At 43.4% G+C, this 20,662-nt stretch overlaps 1 non-coding gene across 1 annotated transcript; it reads right to left on the bottom strand.

The window, feature by feature from the left end:
* Positions 1-15,719: 15,719 nt before the first annotated feature.
* Positions 15,720-15,791, bottom strand: TRNAE-CUC (transfer RNA glutamic acid (anticodon CUC)). Its single transcript has one exon. It is a non-coding gene; the product is annotated as a tRNA-Glu (tRNA).
* Positions 15,792-20,662: the final 4,871 nt, after the last annotated feature.

Genomic DNA, 20,662 nt, shown 5'->3' with positions numbered 1-20,662 from the left:
TGCTTTCGCTATTTGCTGCTTAGAAATGGCTCACTGAAAAAATCAAGGGGAGTCATAAAATAACAGTGAGTTGTTTATTTGCATGACTGTCCCAGCAGGAGAGTACTGGTTTGCATGCAATTTGAAATCCCAGGGAGGATGGGATATAAACCAGGGAATGCTCATCCAAGATTGCGAAGTATGTTCCAGCAATCCTAGCAGCTCCCAGGGGAGAAAAACTCCCATAAATGAATGTTTTACTCGTCTCACTAGTATCACATGGAGTTTTTGACACAGGGATTTCTGTGCATTATTGAGATTCTGGCTGATGTAAAACATTTCTTAAAGCTTTTTGAAAGCCATTTCTCCATGGCAATAAGAGGTAGGATTCAGAGTGACTATTAGGACCCCACTGCTGCTGGCTTGCTTCATGCAGGTGTGAAGCTCACTTTCTGTAGGTGATGGGATTGGTTATTCCTCACTAGCACATGGTATGGCAGAGCTATTGATGTCCAACTGTGTATGAGTACATTCAGTACCTGGTGGATCATGCAGTGCTCACCCTGCCATGGCACAGTGTCATCAGTGCCCTGGAGCAGCAGCCTCAGCTGCTCCCAAGGTAGGTAAATTAGGCACTCTAGGTTTACTCTCTGCTTTTGTCTGTGACCTCAGCACCTCACATTCCTGCCTGATCCATGGGATAATCAGAGTTGCCAAAGCTCTTCTCCTAAAGCTAGTTTTCCATTGGTTTCTGTTAGTCTCTGCCTCCATCTCCCTCAACATATCTACAAAAGTACATTTTGTGCATAAGGCATCATTTTTGTGTGTGAGGTGTTTCATTGATCCAAGATACACTATGGATGTTCAAAGAGTCATACTAGAAGGTATGCATCCTATCTTGTATGTCAGTCTGTAAATTTAACTCAGGATGTGGAGGTCTCTGAGCATGTGAGTGCAAATAAATCCATGGATTACAGTGCCCGTGTCTCACCAGGATCAATGTGTATTCCATTGCCATGCAATGTTCTGCTGTGAGAGCCTTGGTGTCCAAGAAAGAGGGCAGAACAGCAAGCAGTTAAGAAAAGGTGTTAAAAATCATCAAATTTGTAATCCTCCTAAAGTACACAACGTTCTTCCCCATTAAGGAAGAAAAGCCCCAGGATCAACATCAAGATTTGGGCTGTTACATGATGTTCTCCATCTCTGAGTTAATCTGTGTGCCAGGAGCAAAGGCAGCGCAGCTGTGCCGGAGCTGCTGCGGCTGGCAGGCACCGAGCAGCGGAGTCGTCTTCAGCAGCACAGCTGAGGACTGAAGGCAAGGCTGTGTCAAGGGATCTCAAACCATCGACGCCCTTGCTATGCACGGCAGGCATTCCAACTAGCAGTGAAAAGCAGTTGCTGGTGGAACTCCCTCAGGACACCCCAGCTCTACTGAGAGTTTTCAGGAATCAGGAGAGGACATTTACTACCTATTTGTGCTATTGCATCATTTAGGGACACTAGTTAAAACTCCTTCTCTTTTATACCTGTGTCAGCTCGGCTCTCTTGGCAGAACTTTGCAGCTTTTAGACAAGAAAATTCTAGGATTATTATTAAGATTTATACTCCAAACCAGATAAAGTTAGAGGGGTCATCTTTATGTGTAACGTGTAGTATATTAAGGTTAGGGGAGCCAGATTCCAGCATCTCAAACTGTAACTACAAAATCTGTGCCTCTCCTCAAAGTGAATTTCTGGAGCAGCCCAGGTAACTTTTTGCTCAGTCTTCATTAAACAAGACAGCTCTGGACTGTATGGCCTGTGTTCACAGATCCTGAGTGTAATTGTATGTAATTTCTGACTGTGATAAAGAATCTTTAACGGTAAAGTGCACTATGGAAACAACAGAGATAAGATCAAAATAACTTGAAATTGGAACACTTGAAAACTTGGCAGAGAATCCACTTAGGAAGTTTACATGGCAGGAAGGAGTGTGATCCCCCAAATGCTGGGGATTACATTTCCAAAATTACAGCAGGGAGATGCAATAACAACTCCATAATATTTTGATTAGGAAGGAAGCAAATAACATACTGCAGGATGCTGCTGTCATAGCACACCCCTTGGCATCACCCTCTTTAAAGGAAAAAAAAAAAAGGGGGAAAAAAGGAAATCATCCCACTGCTTAAAGATAGACAGGGGTAGAAGTCAATGCTTGGAGAAGGCATTTGCAGGCTTTCCTTCCCTCAACACCATTTTCCTCTTTGAACCCATTGAACAGAAATCCATGTTTACCAAAACCCAGTTGTAGCCAAGTAAAAAATCTCATCTTCAAGTCAGCTGCAGCTAGTGACAATTTCTTTGGGATCTAAGTAGTCTAACAGGCTTTCCTCCCCTTTCATGGAAATTCTCAATGTTCTTCATTTCTGGTCACTCTCATTAAATCAGCCCACACCTTTCACTGGCTCCAGGCTCTCACACAGTGACAGTGCAGAGAGGAGAACTCAATAATAATGGTCACTTGTGATAGTTTTGGGGTTGAGGACATTTGAGACTGACGCTGAAGATGCAGCTGCAGCAGGAACTGTTCTGACTTTGTGCACTGACTTTTTCTTGAAACTGGGGTGTTAAAATAGCACTATCAGTTCCTCTCTCATGAGTGCCCACCACATCACCTAAAATAGAAAAATGTCCCAAAGCCCATGCGTCTGCCCAGGGCACAGCAGGAAGCTGGTGTGCTATTCTTTCCAACTGAAATATCAGCACTCTTTGCATCTAGGTTCTGTTTTCATCCTGCAGAGCCTTTCTTGATGCATGTCATGACATATCTTAAACATTAAAAAACCCCTAACATAGGTCCACAAAATATTTCCAAATACTAGACTGGGAAATAGAAGTCATAGTTCTACTATTATTAAAAAATAATAAATGCAATTGAGACACTGATTTCATAGCAAACAATAATTCTTCCATGTCTTATCCCAGTAAATCCCTTAACATGATAGTTTCCTATTTCTTGTCTGTATGATGGAGGCTAATGATTTAATCACCCTTTTTCTGTCGAGCATTCCCCATTGCTCCATGGTTACAAGGCATGCTCTTCTCTTGAGATATCGAAAGGATTAGTATTGTTAGGATAAACTCTGCAGTATTACTCAGCTCCCAGTACACATGACTTGGTTTTAGTCTGCTGCTTCCCACCCAAAAAAGAGCTTCTGTGCCCAAAAACATATGTTTTGCATTTTCAGTTTTATCTGTAGGCTGAAAAGAGAAAGTCCCCCTGAGTTTTATCTCACTGCAACTATTAATTTGATACTTTGAACTTATTAACTAGCATCATTGTTAGTGCTGAGCAGTTTTAATGTCGGAGTGAGATTATGTCCTTCTCTCCTGTGAGGAGTCTTATTTCAGACAGAGCAACTACCTCACAGAGTGAGAACAGACTTGGAAGATGCTGAAATTAAGAAGAGCTGGGTTATATTCATGACCCCTCCATTATACAGTTTATATAATCAGACATAATGACAAAGTTAGTACTTGGGATCTGGAATCCGATCCTCCCACAGATTTCAGCAACAGTGTGGATTTGTGGCTTTCCAGGTTCTCCTCTCTAAGTATTCCTATTGCTAAATACTGAACATCAGTAGTTAGCAAGTAAAACCACTCACAGATATCCAGCAGGAAGCCTTGCAATCCAAACCAAACATTTGGTCTGATTTTCAACACTTCAATACTGTGTTTTAGGCATAACTAATCTACTTGTAGTAGGTCACTAGATAATACCCAGGTTACCAATTACACTGTCTTTATATCATCCTCCAAAGCAAAAGAGGCTCCAAAGTTAATTTTACCAGTCCTGAATCCCTCATGGATATTGTTGCAATGCTGATGAAGTGACAGAGGGAATAAAGGGGAAGGAATATTTTCACAATCACAGGAGTTGTTACAAACATAAGTTTAGGCACATAAAAAGAAAGTGAGTGAAGTGCAGTGGAAGCCTATTGATCTCAAAAGAGATCCCAAAGATCTCAAAAAGTGTTGTGAAATCAGAATTTCACTGGCTTTCTTGTGTTGTTCTCTGTGCTTGTGCATAATGGAAAGGCTAAAAAAATCAAACACCAAACCCAAACAAAAAAGAACAAAGGTTGTTTGACCTACAGTGCAACTTTGGTGGAACCTGCCTTCCTCAATCCCTGGGTAGCACTGAAACTCAGACTAAGCTCCTCAAGGGTTATAGGCACCAGTATTTTCACCAGTAAGCACACCCCCACAAGGTTTCATACTGACTTCCATAGAGGCTACCAAATATCTCAGCACCTCTCAGACATGAGACCATTTTCAGTGCAACAGCCTGGTGTCTCCAGGCAGTAGGAAGAGGCTCCCTCACAGGATAAAGCCATTTATATGGACCTTATGGTAGTCCTGTCCAGTCTGCTGTTGACACCAGTACTCATCTTCTCCCACAAACAGCCCATTGAAGGAGCTCAATCAGGAAAACCTAAACTACAGAACAATTTCCATGAGCAGCTGGGTCTTCTGGGTGGGTTGTTGGCCTTCTAATGCATGCACCAGCTTGTGCATATTGCACATGTACAAAGCAGCTGTGCTACTTTTGTTATTCGGGATTTACATATGTCAGGAATTTTAGTCCCACCTAAATCCTTTTGTAGCTCTGGACCTTAATTAGCAACATGTCCAAAATACTTTGAGTGCTTCTGGACGATAGCTATAGGTGGGTGCTTAGAGACAATGCTGTGTGGTGCCAGAAGCCTTGATCTGTAAAGGGAAATCTAGCTGGGTGTTAATGAGTGTCACAGGGAATTTGGCTCACTCAAACAATCTAACAAATTAATTTCTATTGACATCTCCATTTATAGCTTCTCTATGTATTTAACAAAGGAACATCGGTGGTAAAATAATGATAGAAAAACAGTGGACTTACATTAAACTATTGTGGCTAATGTGCATGAAATCAGGAAGTGAAGGAATGAGACCAAAGTCAGCTTCCTCCAGATCATGCCAGACCTTGACCACAGTAATGAGGAGGTACAAATTGCACAAATGTGGAGGAGCACTAGTGTGAATAATTCCAGCTGCATATCCGAGTGCATTTTCTTTCCACTTGTGCGTAAAGCTCTTCCCTGTGAAGGATCAGGCCAGTGCTAACAGAAAACCAGTGACCCTGTCCTGGTACCCAGTGCTGTTCACTGCTCTGCTTTGCTTCCCTCATGCTTGTCATCCTTTTCTGCTTTCTGAAAATAGGTATTTCTAGGGCATGAGCAGTCCCTGGCCTGGCTGCCTGCGTGGGTACAGAACCAGCACAGAGCATCCACATGGCAGCTACCAGCAGTAGCCATGCTTCTGCTTTGCTGGAGAGCTGTGCTGTTATAAAAATCACAGCTCACAGAAAAACATCTCACACAAGATGATAAATGCCTTGCTTACAGGCTGACACACTATCTAAACAAAAAATATGTTTATTTAGCCTATCTTGCACTTTAATTTGATTAACTGAAACATCCCAGCATGGCTCTTTGGCTTCAGTTGATAATTGTGCTAATTTTTCCACCTAAATTAAGCTATGTAATGCTTAGGGACAAAAACAGTCACATTAAGATGTGTACTCGAATCATGTTGTACAAATACTATGAGCAAATCCCATTGTGATCATTTTCAGTAGCCTTTCTTATAGCAAGCAAATAGGAAGGCATTGGAAACATGGCAGGAGTTTTTTCTCTGCAGAATCAAGAAAGGGAGCTGGAATTGGTCCACCCAGGCACAGCAGCTTGGAGGCTCATTTTTGTAAGGCTGCTGACGGCTCGTCCTCTTGTCTTCCCCAAAGGTGTTTCTCTAGACCCCATGCAATGGCTTGGGAAGGGTCTCACAGAGACAAACTTGTCCCTCAGAATTAGTGGGCAGGAGGTCAGGTCATCTGTGAGGAGGTGGGCATGAGATTTGAGCCCAGTAGGGGGTGAGCTTGTAGTGAAAGTGGTCTTTGTAGGAGCCAAACTTCAGTGATCCCTCTCAAGACCTATGGCTAAAAGTCTATATAAGTTTTGAGAAAGAAAGTTACCCTTCAATTTCTTGTTTTGTGTAGCTGCACCTAACAGAGCGCAAAACTCTGGCAATAACTGCAATGACTGCATACAGAACTAGCAGGGTTTGGCTTCACCTGAGAGAAGACCTGGATCCCCTGTCAGTGGGCTTGAAAACCAGGCTCCTGCTAAGTGGTCAACTGTGATTATTACTAAGGAGGTCACAGCAAGTTTAACCTTCAGCAGACAGAGCAGGATGTTTTAGTCCTTTGTCCTTTTATGGCCTCATCTAAACCAAGGATGGGAGAATTACACCACTCTCCCTCAGCTTCACAGAGTGGTTTGTTTACTTTAGGTTCTTTTACATTCAAGGACATAAATGCCAAACAAATTGGACCTAATTCTACATAACCTGGGGGTAGCTGAGCACCAGATATATCACACTGAAAATCCCAGCCCCCTAGAGTGCCTTATTCTCTTCCCCCTCAAAGGGGGAAATATTCCTTTGGGACACTTTAGGATTTTCTGCTGCATTTTTGATGAGCCAATTTCAAGTCCACCAGTGGAGAAAATAAGCAGTCACAGTCTCTGGTGGGACTTCTCAGAGATTGGAAGGAAAAGGTGGCAGGTTTATCTCACAAGTCAGGGAGCATGGACCATTCAATCCCCTGATTGATTGCTGTAGCAAAAATGTGCCACCAAACAGCCATGACGTGCTGTACATTGTGTTAGTAATTCAAGTGGATTTAGCAGCATATACAGGTTTATCATGCATGCAATTGATTTGCATTTACTGAGCCTTATCCTGCTTCCAACTGGATATTTGCAATATCAACCTGCATATTTTTCTTCAGACATACTGTTTCTATGTGATTAAACAATTCTCATGAAATAACTGAGACTAAAAAACAGCCTTGTTGTTGGCACTTTTTATGGAGAGCTTGATTAGAGAGGTCTGGCATAAACAACTCAGCATCTCTGCCCCAACCACACTGTAATGTTTCCACACAAATGAAATCATAAGTTGGACACACATTTTTGCCCTAAGGAATAAATGTCCCCCAAATCCCATCTGCCGCCACAGCAAGGTTTTAAGCTTCTGCTTTTCAGCAACAGAAAGAGCAAAACCTGCAAAAGAAATGAAAAATCAGAGCAGAGAGCAATTTCAGGAGGAGGATTCTCCAGGACTGTGCAGAAGGGCAGCTCCCCCATTCCTCTCCAGGGGGAGGTACAGCACCCCCAGATCCCCCACTCCCATAGGTGTGCCCACAACAGCAGCCCTTAGTGCACACACAGCACAGCCACCTTGCTCACGTTACCATCATAGGCACACACCAAGCCCATGCTGGAAAAAACAGGCTTTGAAGAGCCTTGAAATCTGGTTTTGCCACTGTTTGTTTTTTCTAAGGTAAATTATATTTAATGAAAATACCTGAGACACAAAGTACCTTGTTTTCATCTTAATTAGCAATTATGGTTGCTAATTAAGGCAATACCAAAATAATTGTGTCATAGTACAAAGGAAATGCCCATGTTTCTCTGTGCCAAGTAAACAAGATTATGATCTTCAGCCATAGTTCCAGAACAGATAATACTCTACTAATAATTTTTGCAGGGCTTAATTTAACATGTGTATTAGAGAGAAGAACTGTGTAGCTTTTAAAATATGGTGAAGGCCACCATGTCATATAAAGATGCAGGGAGAAATCACAACAGTTCCTTGTCTTAGAGTTGAAACATAATTAGCCAAATAATCATCCTCAAGCAATCTCACATTCCTCACTTTCTATAGTTTTTTAAATCTTCCTTGTATGTTGAAAGAGATACACTATCTTATAATTATATGTATTACATATAAAGTATAATCTGTAATTCTTCTGGTATTAATTAATACCAGATAAAATTTTTTTAAAATGTATTTTCTTCACCTAGTGCCTTCACATAGACACATCTTTGACCATTTACCCAGGGAAAGACTCACTGAACAGGACTTATTTCCTGCAACCAACTAAATGGTCTTTTTTTTTAAGAAGTAAAGAAAGGCATATCCTCCACAAAAGCTAATTCATGCAGCATGGCTCTTTGTATAAATAGTGTAGCAATACACAAGTGTTGGAAGTAGCACAAAAGATCCTTGAAAACACTTCTAATTGATTAATTCAGCAGGGTAACACCATGGAAATGATTGATTTCAGTCTACCAGACCTCCCTCTGACCTTTTTAGAGCCTCTGTTGATGGGTACTTGAACGGAAAAAATTTAAATACAAATGGCAATACAACAATAGCATCCAAATTCCCATCATTTTAATATATCAAATTGACTGCAACAGGTTTAAGATGCCACAAGGACCAAAGCTTTTTTTAAAAAATGTATCTTTAAAATACTGAGAACTTTAATGTCAGTAGTAATGACTGATCTCAAATGACTGATCTGACTCACAAATAATACATGACTGTGTTCTTCTTAGCTAATGATGAGGTGTAACAAACCTGGTGATAATGACTATTAGAAAGGGTAGAAAAAAACACTGCGGTACATTTCTCTGAGGTCATTAAAAAAATTAAGGTCATCAGCCTAGTTTCCTGTATAATTGTGATTTATTGCAAGGTTTGCAAGCCAAACCAAGGGCAGGTACCTTACCAACACTTACTTAAACTGAAGCTGCCCTTATTTTGCCAATCAATGTAAAACGTAAATAACGTGGGCTGATATTTCTGCCACTCATCTGGAGTCTGGGGACAGGTGATAGCTGCACTGAAGGCATACAATTAGATGAGAGGGACTATTTCTAAGTGTTTGATCCTTCAGACTTGACTCAGACAAACTCCCAATCCAGCTTCAGCCAACCTTCAGAAACCATGCAGACCTGCTGCAAAGGGAAGTGTTTTCCCTGCCCTTCCTTTGGCTGAATAATGTTTGAACACAGTTCATGGGTTTAGAAATAATGACAATTTTTAGAAATAACCACTTCATTGCTCTTCCAGAGTACTCATGTGAAATATTGGTGTGCTGATGACAGAGGAGGCAGGCAGCAGCTGTGAAGGAGACCCTTCTCCATGGGAGAAGAATCACTACTGTCTCCTGCCCTGAAGTAAACCTCTTCTTGATGAACTTACAGCTTTTTGGAAGCTCCTTGGCTTCCCTGCACCCCTGTCCTGAGCCCAGGCTGTGGGGGTGACATAGATTTCCTACACGGACGTCTGCATGGACAGCTGAGCAGTTGAGGGCTCAGCAGGGCAAGCAGGACACTTCCCAGTCCCCAAATTGAGAGAGAAACCAACCTTTGTCCTTCCTGACAACCCAGTCTGGTGTTAAATACACTTGCTTGGTCATATGCTCGGTAGGACCTGCCTAGATTAGCAAGGGAAAGCATGCAAACTCATGGTCATCAAAAGTATGTAGTACCTTCTGCAGAAATTTGCAAAGGGATTTTGGGTTTTTGACAACTCTTTAGGGTCTAAACCTGCTAATGTGATTTCTCTTCACAGCTTCCAGTGGTGTCTGGCTTTGACCAGCTCAGCTGTATTGTCAGACCCAACCTGTGCCATCAGGACCTGCAACTGTGGAAAATTTCACTAAACAAGTTACAATTGTTTTTTCAGATGTCATAGCTGGGGCTTAGTCAGGCTGGCAGGGCCTCAGTTTTATTTGCATGTGTTCGTTTCAAAATCTTCTAATTTCTCTTGCCCTAGTGACTGTAATGCAAACTGTGAAAATTATTCAGAGTGTAACCCAGCAACATCTGCCCAAGCTACGAGCTGCTTGAGGAAGTGTCAGTACTGATGCTCCCTGTCCGCTCTTCCCTGTCCCATAGAAAATGCATGGGGAAAAAGGGGAGAGTATTACCTCATATGCACCTAAAAACATTTCCAAGCAAATGTCCTAAGCAGAAGGCATTTCAGTTTGGATTGAGGACTGGCACCTCCTAGAGAAGTCTGTCCTTCCCTTCTACCAGCTGGCCCATCAGCTAGGAGGGAAGTACATCATGGCAGGCTCACAGGATTGCCCTGGACTGTGAACCAAGCATCTCCTGTAGAAATTCCTCCCTGCACATTTGCTGCCTTTCTCTGTGGCTGTTGGTCACTGCAGGGGGGAGTCCACTAGCTGGCAACATGCTGTGATGCTTTTCTCCTTATCCTTTATCCCTTGACAATTTATAGCTTTCCGGCTGCATGTCAGAGAGCTCTGCATCCCACCTGCATACTGCACAGAAATGGGATTTTCCTGAGATCCTCCTTAAGGTTCTTGCTGTTGGGGGCCATGGCACTACACTTCTCAATATTCAGCAGACAACTGTCTTCTTGGGGCTGCAATAATTTAACTTTTTTTCCCAGTACAGGCGCATAGGAACCACAATGGAAGTATGTGTCTTGGTCAAGCTCCCAAGTCAGCCCCTGTCACACTGGCTCATGAGATTGTACAAAGGGCAATCGGAAATGGCTTAATCAAGCTTACTACCACAAGCACAGCGTTAATGAGCAATAAATAGTTTGCTCAAGAGCTATGGGCTTACCTCAGAACAGCTTTCATTACAGAGATATCATCAGCTAACACTCATCTTAGCATCAAGAAGATGGCAGTGGGGTTGAAACTAGGTCCTTTCCAACCCAAATCCATTCCATGATTGAGCCAGAGGGAGGTCAGGCACTGGAACAGGCTTCCCAGGGAAGTGGTCACAGCACCAAGCCTGACAGAGTTAAAGAAGGATTTAGACAATGCTCTCAGGCACATGGTGTGACTCCTGAGGCTGTCCTGTCAGGAGTTGGACTTGATTATCCTTATGAATCATCCCAACTAGGATATTGTATGATTCTATAATAAAAGGTGGTAGTTTCTCAATTGCAGCTGAAAAACTTGATGCAATGCTTCAGTGTTTTAAAGAACATCTGAGTATATTAAAACGCCCCCATACGTATAAGTAGGTAAAATATTAATTAATTAAATATTAAATTACACTGAATTTATCCAGCACTCTTGCACTAGAAGAGCAAAGGAAATACAAGCAATTATAGGCAAACTGAATTGCTCTGTCTACATTCTTCTTAGAAGTTTATTTTTTTCTGCTTCAAGGTGATTTGACATTTTTGGGTTAGATTTTAGGAACTCAGTGCAAAAGCCTGGCTTTGTACTGCCGCTCCAAACCAGAAACTATTCAATTATGCATCAGCCCATCCCCACCCCAAAACTAAACCCTCTCAGAAACTGAACTCCCTTCAACACAGGTTTTAAATAGAAAGGGTAAGTAGGGTAAAGCTGGTTGTGGGAGTTACTTTATCTTCCATATTTTCCATAAGATGGTTCCTCTGACCTGGCCAGACTGTGAAGTTTGTTCATCTTATGAAAAGTACGTTACATACTCCTACTAAGCAGTTTTGCAAACTTGGTGACAAGATTATTGCTATTATTTTACTGCAGACATTTTCCTTGATAATTGGAATATGTTCATCTTTTTTTTTCAGTTTTGTTCTGGTGTTCTAAAATCTGTATGTTAAAAACAAAACTGGAAATTTGAGCTTCATTTCTGTATTGTTTTTCAATATGCTAGTTTGCATGCAGAGAATTTGCCCCAGCAATTTGATTTCAGCATCAGAGCAAGTAGCACAACACTTTTGGAAATGGAGAGGTTTGCTTGTCACAAACATGAAAGCACCTTTTGTTTGCTGAATTTTCTTTGTAAAATAACAGATATGAAAATTAGAAGTGAAAAGCTCACTTCAGAAAATTTGGCAACTCTAAGTGAAAACTATTTTTCAGTTTTAATAGCATGGTAGTAGTATGTCACTGGAGGTCTGTTTTCCTCCCAGAATTTGCATGATGCATATTCCCTACAGCTGTTCATCACTTAGAAAGTAGCTGCTTTCCATTATTTAATACAGTGCTTTACAAATACTTCTGCAATTTGGATTCTCCTCAAGAGGAACAGCCAGTTCTTGCAGAGGTGCAAGAGTTCACCTGTGGGTGGCTGCAGCCCATGCTGGTTGAAGGTGACTTGCAAAGAGGACTTCACGATCTGGTGTCCTTCTCGGAAAGCTGCCACCAGCACTCAGAAGCTTTGAGAAATACAACTTCTACCTATGGCACAGGATCGTAATCCCCAAGATACTAAAAACCATTTCATCATAAACACCATGCCACAGCGTCTACATCAGTGACACATTTATCCTGTTTGGGTTTAAGCTTTCATGTGACAAGGCCTAAATTTTGTTCTTTTTCATATTTTAAAATATAAGTTACATGCTTTTATCTGGACTTCTTAAACCAGCTGCTCAGTGTAGTGACCGCTCTATGCCTGGTGACTGTATTAATGCTTTTAAGGCTCTTGGGTGTCCTGAGCATTTCTTCTGCCCCAATGTCCTTCACTCTGCACAGGCATAGCCTGTTCCTTCTCATAATTTTCTGTTTGCTTTCCAACATAGTTTTCCAATATATCACTCCTTACTCTGATCAAAAGGATTAACAGAGCTAAAAGGCTTAACAAAAGCAGACATTATATTTGGCACAGAGTCACTGGTGCTTGTACTGTGGACACTATAACCACTCTGTTTAAATGACAAGCTTTGGAACAGCTCACTATTATTACTTTCAGGTACATCCTTACCTGTTTTGTAAAAAATGTTGAAACCTTCTTTAGAAGATCACTGCAAGAGGGATTTATCTTGACTAATTTTATCCATCTAAGTTTTGGGACTAGATAAGGCCCACACAGTTCTCAGGGAGTAGAGCAGCAGCAGTGATATGGCAATACAAAATGTCCAGATTGATCCATTCCCTTTGTCTTCAGAGCAGGAGCTGAGGGTGTTATGCTCAGACCTGGAGGTTGTGCTATGCACTCTGCTGTGGGGCCAGTTCCCATCTCCCCCATGTAGTGCAAGGCTCACACTCCACACCTAAGTACAGTCTAAGAGGGATTTAAATGGCACTGGCCCTAGGCCCACTCAGGGATTTATTTCCTTTGGATTTATGTATGGATTTTATTTTACAAAAGCTATTTAGAACAAGGCATTAGGTAATGCAGCTTCCTCTGGAAATCTAGGGCTTGTGGGTTTTACTAATATCTAGCAGAACAGTGAAGTCCTTACTTTATGAACATAGCAGTTTTAATGCAGGGAAAAAGTGTTTGGTTTATTGTATAAAACAATATATTGTTTTATACCCAGGTGAAGCTCATCATAAGACCCACAAGTGCTGGGAGAAGGCTGGTGACCAAACATCCTCCTTTCACTCAGCAGTTGCCTCCTAAGGTCAAGGCATCCTTGACAAGGCTTCACAGGACACAGGACACCTGTAAGCTTGTGTTGTATGAGGGTGAGGAGCAGTAGAGCCATCCCAAAAGAGCCATTGCCCCACCACAATACCTTGTAACTGATGCTGAGTATGAGATCGCTACTGCTCTGCATGAGAGGTACCAGATTTGCTGACAATTCAGCTGAGAAAGGCTAAGGTTTTGTTTATATGTTAAGCATGTAATAATAAGGCAGAGCATAGTCCTCTAAAGGAAAGGGTAAAACACAGCAAATAAAATGACTATTGTTACTGGTTTAAGTTACCAAAGGTTTTGTCTCTTTTCCTCAGGTAATTGCAGTCATCACCTATTTCCTTGGAAATCTTAATATTGGTACGTGTGAATTATTGCATGTTATACAAAGTTATCAACTACATTTTCATTACCAGCTGCCCTGCCAGGGGTCTGGTGCAGACTCACCATTAAGCTCTCAGGTTCCCCAGTTGCAATGAATAATGACAACAAAGTTCCACCTTTTCTGAAATGCACCAAAAAATGAATGGTCGAGGGGCAACACTAAGAAAAACAAAACAAACCATGCAAATGTTCTTGAGGTTGTTTTGAAAGACTTACTGATGTGAAACTCAGTACTTTAATCATTATTCAAAACCTTGAATCCCATTATGATTTTCCAGTCATTGAAGGATGGAGTCTAAGCATTGCACAGGTAGGAATTAAGAAAAGCTCTGTGGGAAGAGGTTTTTCACAGCCTTGGGTGAATATTACTCATACTTGCACATTCTTCTTTCCACACGTCAAAGGTCTGATGAGACAAAGAGCTGTGCCTTGGATGGTTTTGAAATCCATCAATCTCCACTGGTCCTGAAAGGACCCCACTGAGGAAAGGTTTTTTGCCCACGCAAATATCACAGCACTTAGAGGGGCCCATGCCTTCAGGTACATAACACTGTGTTTCCAAAGAACATTTCCCTGAGGTAAGAAGAAAAGTACAGCTATCCCACATTGCATGAAGTCTACTCTTTTGCAGGTGTCCTGATTTGAAAAGGAAGTGAGTTTTTTGGGAGTTTGGTGGTCAAACCAATAGGTGCTCAGATTTGAATATTGGCACCTGGTGTGGCCACTGAGGACATGGATATGCCTCTGAGAACACAGGGGTTTAAAAGCAGAGAACTCTCAGAAAAACTCTCTCTTGGTTCTGGTGAAAGAGGTCGGACCTCCCCTGCCCAGCTGCGGGCTGGGCAGGGAAAGGGAAGCCACACGGCTGGATGAGGTAGGCTGGAGCCTTGGACAGAGAAGGGAGGTGAAGGCCCCTGCAGGATGGAAGGGTGGAGGAGCACTGAGAGGCATCGGGCAGCCCCCCCAGAAAGGGAGAGAGAGCCTGTGCATGTGCTTGTGCCACCTTGAAATTTGATATCATGTGCGGGCAGCACATGAAGGAGAAGGGGGGGTGCAGCGAGGGTGCAGCACGAAGGTACCTGGCAGGGCAGCATGGGAATTCTGGACAGGCAGAGCCTGAGATTTTAACCCTTTTCTTGGATGATGGAAACCTTACAAATGCTGATCCTCCTAGAGCTGAATGAGAAGAGAGATAGAGATGAGATAAGAGGAAATGGCCCTCTTATCGAGAGAAGTTGAGAAGAATCTTAGGTGGGAGGAGATGATGGAGTGGCCTTTGGTTGGACTTTTCTTGTATAGCCATGGACAGAACCGTTTTTCCTGTGACACAAAGACTGCATAGTGGGAGGCAATGGCTTGGAGCCAAGAGAGTTCAGTGTTGTTATGTGAAGGACTGCATAAACAGAGACGACGGGTGAGGAGGGTGGTGGTGCCCTCTGTCTTCAGTGAAGCAGAAGAAGATCTCTATTCTCGAGACCCCTTGGCCGCAGGGGGTGAATTTGGGGGAGACAAGTGTCCCGAAAGTGAGAGACTGTGCCTTTTTGGAACGGGGCAAAGCATCCTTAAAAGGGGAAAGCTAGAAGCAGCTCTGGTCCATGGGGAGTGGTGAGAGCATTGGGCATGGAAGGAAGAGGTCACGATGTCAAAGGTTCTCCAGGCGGTGCCACGTGTGACATGGAAACACAAGAGATCTCAACTGTGTTTCCAGGGGAAGCCTATGGCACAAGAGGGACTCCACTCTTCTTGATGAACTGAGAATTGATTATCTGAAGGGTGGTGATGGACTGAGAGTTGGTGATCTTAGTGAGGGGTGGTAACTGAATTGAGAATCCAAGGTTTTGTCCTACTGTGATGTATTGGAAATTTGGTGGGGGGAGAAGGAATGTCTTTGGGGGGTTTTCATTCTGAGTTCTGTGTGTGTTTCTTTTTACATCTAGTTGTAGGTTAATAAAGTTTCTTTTTCTTTATTTCGAAGTTGGACCCTGCTTTGCTCTATTCCTGGTCACATCTCACAGCAGACAATAGGGAAAATATATTTTCATGGGGGCACTGGCATTGCATCAGCGTCAAACCATGACATTTTTGGTTCCCTGACCGGGAATCGAACCCGGGCCGCGGCGGTGAGAGCGCCGAATCCTAACCACTAGACCACCAGGGAGAACAATTTCCTTTTCTTTTTCCAAAACAAAAGCATAATTCAAAATTATTACATTATTACCAAGAATGAGTAGGACAAACAGGACACTTTTTAAAAATTACCATTCAAGTGAGGTTTAAATCCAGACTCGTCTATTAGCTTATAGATTATTTCAATTTATGAATATAAACAATATTCTTGCCTTCCTTCCCTAACACCAGTGACTCACATGTTGGGGGTTTTTTCTATAAACCAATAGCACATATCACAAAATAAAGTAAATTTTTGTATTGTGAGGCTATGTAGTTCATGTACAAATTATGCTTTTGCCATTTTTCTTTTAAACATGACATTTTTGCTCCTGGTTTCTTTCTTTTCTCAGATTTTTCATGGCAATTGATTTTTTTTTTCAGTTGGAAACAAATTGAAATACAAAGCAGACCTTTTTCTTTCTAAATTGCACAGCCAGTTTGGATCAGAAAGAATAAAGGACTCTTCACAACATTACTTTAAGTAGGTCTTGCTGGGAGGAGAAAATGTGTCTAACGATGAATACTTAAAGAGATTTCATTAAAGCTTGCCATCAATTCCTTGCCTTAAATGTTACAGGTTGTGAAAGTACAGAGGATACAGCTTCTAAAGCCCACCCTGCACAATAAACACTATGGCTGGATCTCAGATACCTGGCAGCACTCCAGGATGAGTTTGTGCTGATGACAGTCAGTGCTGGCAAGGGCTGGACCCAGACATGGACCTGGACCCAGAACCAGACCCAGACCCATCACAGTGCTGTGGGTGGCCAGTGCTCATGGGGTGAGTAGTGGGCAGACACCCTGTGCCTTTCCCCACAACCCCACCCGGGGTTATGGCTCTAAACAAGTCACTAAATATTTCTGCTGCAGCTTCCCCAGCTCTTGCCTTTTCACCAAATGCTTTCAGCAATATGTGCAGAGGTACAGATGGGCCCAGCCCTGCAGAATTGCTGAGACGACTCACAACCAGAGACCTTGCAGCCTCTGAGTATTGTGCTGGTATGGCAGCACAGCAAACGGCATCCAAAACAGCCTTGGGCCACACAGCCAGCACAATTTCCCTATTTGCTGACTGGCATCAGGGACGTACAATCATTTTTCTCGGTGTGAATTCTTAATATTTTCTGTGGAAACCCCATCTGCTAAGGTTCAGGCAAACCCAGAGGAACTTCCTCCCCACAGATCCCCAGGGCTTTAACATGCATTGGTGGCCAGAAGCCAAGTACATTTTGGGGAGTAGCAGCAAACAGCTGCTTTTCAGGCTCTTCACAACACAGTTTTAAGACTTGTTTCATGCAGTTATTACTAGCATGATCCAAGCTCAGCTTCCAACCTTGGCATGAGCAGGACCTATTAGCCTGTTTTCCTAAGGAAACATTATGCACAGTGATCATTAATATTTTTTAACCCATTGGCCAGCTTCAATCAAATCTGGCAGCCACGCAGCAGTCTTGGAGACCTCATGTTCCTACAAGGTTCATGAACCATATGTGTGTCTGGGACAGTGGAAATGGAAGGAAAAGCAGGCCAACCTGTATGAGACCTCAGAGAGCCCAGTGAGACTGAGATGCTGTGGATGACCCTCTCCAGGAAAGCTTCTCAATGTTTTTCCATCTGCATGGACACAGGAGTGTCCAGAGGAAAAGCAGATTTCAGTATTTCCAGCATAATTTTTTTACAGCAGTATCATGAACTTACACTCTGTGTCCAATGTCTCCCTGTTGGAACCAGCCCTTGCTGCGAGGTGAAAACAGAATTAATTTTGTGAATGTCAGAAGCCTCTCAGAGGGTTTCTCTGGTGCCAGCTGCAGTTGCTTCCCCATGGTTGGAGGGACAGCCAAATCCAGCCAGGCAGTGAGGAAAATGAGGAAACTATTGCTCTCTGCTTGAAAACGTGCCTTTGTTCAAAGCAGTGTTTTTGCCATGAGTACACGTGCCTGCAGGGAGCTTCCTTCAGGGACTCGGCTGTAAAATGAGGCCACAAGGGCAGGCACAGACAGACTGCAAAGTCCCCCGGCTGTTTCTTTGAATGGCTGCCTTAACAAGGAGGTACAACGACAGCCTGTGCTCAGAGACTTCAAAAACCAGCCAGCAGTAGCTTCCTCACTAGGCTGTTTTTTCGGGTTTTTTTGTTTTTTTTTTTTTTCTTCTAAACTGCACATTTTAAAACAGAAGATTAACATGTCTCCTGTAATAGCAGCAGTTTTGCTTCAGTGCCTCAGCAGAAGGCAGCTAAAGAGGACAAGCTGAATCTGGACAGGAGGAATTTGCAATGAGCAGTCCTTCCTCAGGACTGGCCTCAGCACAGATCACAGAAAGCTGTGCTTCTTCACTGATCCAGGCTAAAGCAACTTAATTAAAGATGCCAGAAGTTATTTCTAGTAACAAAGCAAACAAACACTCTTCTGAGTGATTAGCATTTTTCAGACTCATTAAGAAATAAAAATAAAAAAATCTTTATCCCGTTCTTTTGGTTCAGTGCTGCAATGTTTCCCTAAGGCACAGGCCAGCTAAAAAGAGAGGCTCTGAGAGATGTGCAAAGATAGCACCATTGTCAACCAAAGAAACCTCCTTCAATTATTCAGAGCATCTGCTGTTCTCGAATTTCTCATTCTTAGAGCTCCAGCTAAGTGGTGCATTTGGCAGTTGTTCTTATTAACTCACAGGACAGCACAAGTAAGGAACATATGTATTCACAAGATAATTAATGCTCAAAGTGAATATTGTGGTAAGAAGTTTCCATACACATTTGCAAACTATCTGCCAAATACATATTTCTGAAGAGTAGGGAACTTCATATGGAAAAGGTGAATGTAATCCTAAGTGGACAGGAAACAAAACTGTCTATTTTTATACTTCATTAACAGCCAGAAAATTGACCAAAATACTCACAAAGAAGCAAGCATTGAAAACCAGTGAACACAGCCTACAGTCAACTGACAACCAAGAAAATCAGTCTTACTGACATCTACCGGTAATATTTTGCATCTGAAAGGCACACTGGAGTTGATTTCATGGCAAAACAATATTTAGGAAGGTAGTTGTGAGAGCTTTGTGTCTCTACTGCCGTGCTATGAGTTAGAAAAATTCAAACAGACCTTGTTATCTCCATGGCTAAACTAAGATACTGAAATGGCATGAACTTCACAGAGTTGACAGACAGCATGCTCATTTTATCATATTAATACTTCTGGAGTGTATTCCTAATGGCATTCTAATTCCAAGATCTCTTTCACAAAATATCACCTTGATGGGAAGAGAGGATGCTTCATTTGGCTGGCCGACCCAGCCCATCCTCCCAAGCCATTGCATCGCATCTCCTCAGGAGTGATTAGACACTACAGTTGACTGAACCAAAGAAATCCCCTCTGTTTCCCCAGTTGTCACAGATACACTGCCCTTTCTTGTGTCTCTGCTGGCAGTATTTCTTTCCAAGTTGCCAGCTGAAAGGGAGCCTGAATAAATCAGCTAGAAGTGGCTGGATCTCCATATATATGGTCTGTCAGGGAAGGCAAGCAAACTACCTCCAGTAAAACCACGGTGAGATGGTGAATAATATATCCCAGCAACCTGCAGTAAGCTCTGTATACATTTATATACATGTATGTGTATGTATATATACATACACACATATATACATCAGTGATGTGCACGGTTTTGAACCAGACAAAGGAGTGGGCAGGTTCAGAGTGTTGTCTGCACTGTGACTTCACAAATCACTGATCTGGTTATGTTTTTTTCAATCAGATTTTTTTTTATATATTCCTTCAGCTGGTCAAAAAAAACCCCAAAAGAGTGGGTATTATTGTGCATTTTTCCTTATTCCCTTTCCACCGCACGAACCATCCCGTCTTCAAACTCTCTTAGAAAAGTAGAAAAGTGCTCAGCCGCGTTAGGCAGGGGCCCTTTCACAGCAACCCGTCCCGACGAGGATCCCGCAGCTGCAGGGCTGAAGGTGCCACAGAGCCATGGCCGTGCCCTCAGCAGCCAGGCCCCGAGCCCTGGGCCTGGGGAGAGCAGGTGGGCTCAGCCCGGCCCAGGGTCTCTCTCCACGGCCGTGGGATGGGCGCAGGCTCTGAGGGCAAAGGCAAAGGGGTGGGAAGGGGTGCGCGGGGAGCTGAGACGCGACACTTACTGCAGAACTGCCTCCGCCTGACCCCGCAGCGCCAGAGCCGCGTCCGCACCCAGTGCAGGCACGGGGACAGGTCCATGGCTCCGGGGGCCGCCCGTCCCCGGGGCCACCGGGCACGGCCCACTCCCCGCCGGGCAAACCTGCGGCAGCCCCCGGCCAGCCTCCGGGCTGCCGGCAGGATGCGGCGGGCGGCCGCCGAGGCCCTGCCGTCCCTTTGTCGCCATGCCATGTTTTATGCATGAAGGTAATTTCATCCCGATTCTCCGCACCCGGTGTCTACGTGAGCTCCTGCGACGTGGAGGAGCCGCGGCACCGGCACCAGTCCCTGGGGAGAGCGAGCTCCGGGGGAGGCAAGGGGCGAGCGTCCCCCTTGGGCTGGGGAAGGCGCCCTGGCAGGAACGGGGCCTTTCCCAGAAGTTTACACGTGTAAGTCTGCAGGTGCTGTGCTGCGGGCACCCTGGAACCAGGAGAGATCCATAGATATTAGGGAGCCCTGTAGAAATCCATGTGCACTCTGGTCACAACATCATGGCCCGCGTTTGAAACGTCAGCCCTGTTGCTGCCTTCTGAGGAAACAGGAGCATGTGGGCAATACAGCTTTGCATGTCAGTGTCAGTGCTGCACTGGTAGGGGTGATCAGCATTTGTCACAATCTAATTTCACTTTTGCTATATACAAAATACAATTCCCAAAGTAATTCCCAGAGTGATTCCCAGAGTGACTCTCAC

The sequence above is a fragment of the Agelaius phoeniceus genome, chromosome 1, assembly GCF_051311805.1.
Source record: "Agelaius phoeniceus isolate bAgePho1 chromosome 1, bAgePho1.hap1, whole genome shotgun sequence".
NCBI classification, from domain to species: Eukaryota; Metazoa; Chordata; class Aves; order Passeriformes; family Icteridae; genus Agelaius; species Agelaius phoeniceus.
Note: the sequence above shows the minus strand (reverse complement) of the source record. Positions and strands in the feature narration are given on the sequence as shown.